General features: G+C 37.2%; 1 long non-coding RNA gene across 1 annotated transcript in view; it reads right to left on the bottom strand.

Moving 5' to 3' along the window:
- Positions 1–443, bottom strand: part of LOC105541326 — a 7,094-nt gene extending 6,651 nt beyond the window's left edge. The window contains exon 1 of the long non-coding RNA XR_001006328.1: positions 359–443. This is a non-coding gene — a long non-coding RNA (uncharacterized LOC105541326). The remainder of the gene's footprint in view (positions 1–358) is intronic.
- Positions 444–2,927: the final 2,484 nt, after the last annotated feature.

Here is a 2,927-nt window from a genome sequence, read left to right as displayed (position 1 = left end):
CCATCTCTACTAAAAATATAAAAATTAGGCAGGTGTGGTGGCACGTGCCTATAATCCCAGCTACTGGAGAGGCTGAGGCAGGAGAATTGCCTGAATCAGGGAGTCGAGGTTGCAGTGAGCCAAGATCACGCCACTGCCTGCACTCCAGCCTGGGTGACAGAGTGAGACTCCATCTCAAAAAAATAAAAAAAAGAAAGAGAAAAAGAAAGAAGGAAGGAGGGAAGGAGGGAAGGAAGGGAGGGAAGGAAGGGAGGGAGGGAGGGAGGGAAGGAAGGAAGGAAAGAAAGAAGAAAGGAAGGAAGGAAGGAAGGAGAAAACCAAAGTAGGAGAATTCACACTTACTGATTTCAAAACTTACTGCAATGGGCCAGGCATGGTGGCTCATGCCTGTAATCCCAGCACTTTGGGAGGCCAAGGTGGGAGCATTGCTTGAAGCTGAGAGGTCAAGGCTGCAGTGAGCCATGCTCATATTACTGCACCCCAGCCTGGATGACACAGCAAGACCCTGTCTCAAAAAAAAACAAAAAAGAAAACAAAAGTTATTGCAATATAATGGTAATCAAGACTGTGTGGTGTTGGCACAAGGATAGACATATAGATCAATAAAATAGAATTGAGTGTCTACAATTGCATGAAATAAACCCATAAATCTTCTGTTCGATTTTTTAATTATTTCAATCATTTTGTTACATTTCTCTGATAAATTTCTGAATTGCTTTTCGGTATTATCTTGGAAATCACTGTGTGATTTCCTTAAATCAAAACTGCTGTTTTGAATTCCTGATCATAGAGCTTGCCTATTGTCATCTTGCTAGGATTGGTCACTGGCTCTTTACTTTGTCCTTTTGGGGAGGGCATGGTTCCCTGTCTGCTATTGTTTCTTATGGATCTACATCTATGTCTTTGCACTGAAGGATGTGTTAGTTATTCCAGCTTTCTCTGTCTGGTTTGTTTTTGTTTTTCTTAGATATGTTTGCTTAGAGATTCTTTGCAGTTTATCTGTTGAGTATCTTTTTCATTAGGTCACTCTTTCCTTTATGGTGCTAGGTGGCACCTTAAGCCCAGGTGTGTCTTTGCCCTAGCAAACATTTTGAGATCTGCCCATCCTCAATGAGGGAGTCCCAAAGGGGCTACCCTGGCAGGGTAGGAAGGCTGGCTAGGGGTTTCTGCCCAGGAGACCCTCTCATCTGAGTTCTGGGATATTGCTGGTGATTATCTTTGTGCTGGATATTTGTTTCTGTTTTCTTGGTGAGAGTGAAGCCAGCTTGCTTCTACTCCACCATTTTGGACCTAGTACCAGTGCAAAACCCATATATCTTTCGTCAACTGATTTTTTAATAAAGGTGCTAAGATCATTCAATGAGGGAAAAGTAATCTTTCAACAAATAGTGCCGGGGCAACTGGATAGTCACATGCAAAAGAATAAAGTTGGACCATTGCCTTGCACCGTATACAAAAATTAACTCAATGTGAATTGACTACATAAATTAAGAGTTAAAACTATAAAACTCTTGGAAGAAAACATATAGAAAAAGCTTCATGACATTGATTTTGGGAATGGTTTCTTAGACGTGGCAGCAAATAAAAAGCAAAAGAAAAACTAGATAAATTTTTTCCTACATCAAAATGAATAACTTTTGTGCTTCAAAAGATACCATCAAGAAATTGAAAATAAAACCCATAGAATGGGAAAAAAATATTTGCAAATCATATATGTGGTAAGAGGCTTGTATTCATAATGTGTAAATAACTCTTACAACTCAATAATAAAAGATAAAAACCTATTTAAAAATAAGCAAAGGATACGAATAGACATTTCTCCAAAGAAGACATACAAATGGTCAATTTGCAAACAAAAAGATGGTTAGCAACATTAGTCATTAGAGAAATACAAATCAAAACCACAATGATGTGTCATTTCATACCCACTAGGATGGCTAGAATCAAAAAGTCAAATAAGCAAAAACCTGGGGAAATTTGAACCTGGAACCTCGAACACTGTTGGTGGGAATGTTGAATGGGGTAGCCACTTTGGAAAACAATCTGTCAGTTTCTCAAACTATCAAAAACAGTTACTGTATTACCTAGTAATTCTACTTCGAAGCATGTACCCAAGATAAATGAAAGCAACCCATGCCCACACAAAAACTTGTATATGAGTGTTTGCAGCATTATTCATAATGGCTGAAAGGTAGAAACAATCCAAAGTGATAAATGGGTAAAAGAAAGTGGTACATCCATATAACAGAATGTTATTCGGTCATGAAAACACATATTTGGCCATAAAAACATCCATGCTACAGCATGGATGAGTCTTAAAAGCATTATGTCAAGTGAAAAAAGCCAGACACAAAAGACCATATATCATACGGTTCCATTTATATGAAATGTCCGGAACAGGGGATCCATAGAAACAGAAAACAGATCAGTGGCTTCCAGGGGTTGAAGGATATAGACTCGTAGCTGAAAAGTAGAGGGTTTTCTTGAGATGATAAAAGGTTCTAAAATTGACTCTGGTGATGGTTGTACATATCTATGAATATATTACAAAACATTGAATTATACACTTTGAGTAAATTATATGGCTATGTGAACTACATCTCAATAAAGTATAAAAACAAAACAAGAATTACCAATATCATGAATAAAAATGGGGCATGAATGCAGATCTGAAAGATATTAAAGGAACAAAAAGGAACTAAAAATATCTTTCCAAAAAGAAAACAGCAGGTCTTAATGATTTTAATGGTGAATTCTATGAAACATATAAGAAAGATGTTTTACCAGCATTAAACATAGTCTTTCAGAGAATAGAGAAAGCAATTTTTCCTGACTCATTCTGTGTAACTGACATTACCCTAATATAAAAACCGAGCAAGAAAGGGATACAACAGATTAGTAAACCTCATGAACATAGACATAAAATT

The sequence above is a fragment of the Mandrillus leucophaeus genome, unplaced genomic scaffold (genome assembly GCF_000951045.1).
Source record: "Mandrillus leucophaeus isolate KB7577 unplaced genomic scaffold, Mleu.le_1.0 Scaffold238, whole genome shotgun sequence".
In the NCBI taxonomy this organism is placed as follows: domain Eukaryota; kingdom Metazoa; phylum Chordata; class Mammalia; order Primates; family Cercopithecidae; genus Mandrillus; species Mandrillus leucophaeus.
Note: the sequence above shows the minus strand (reverse complement) of the source record. Positions and strands in the feature narration are given on the sequence as shown.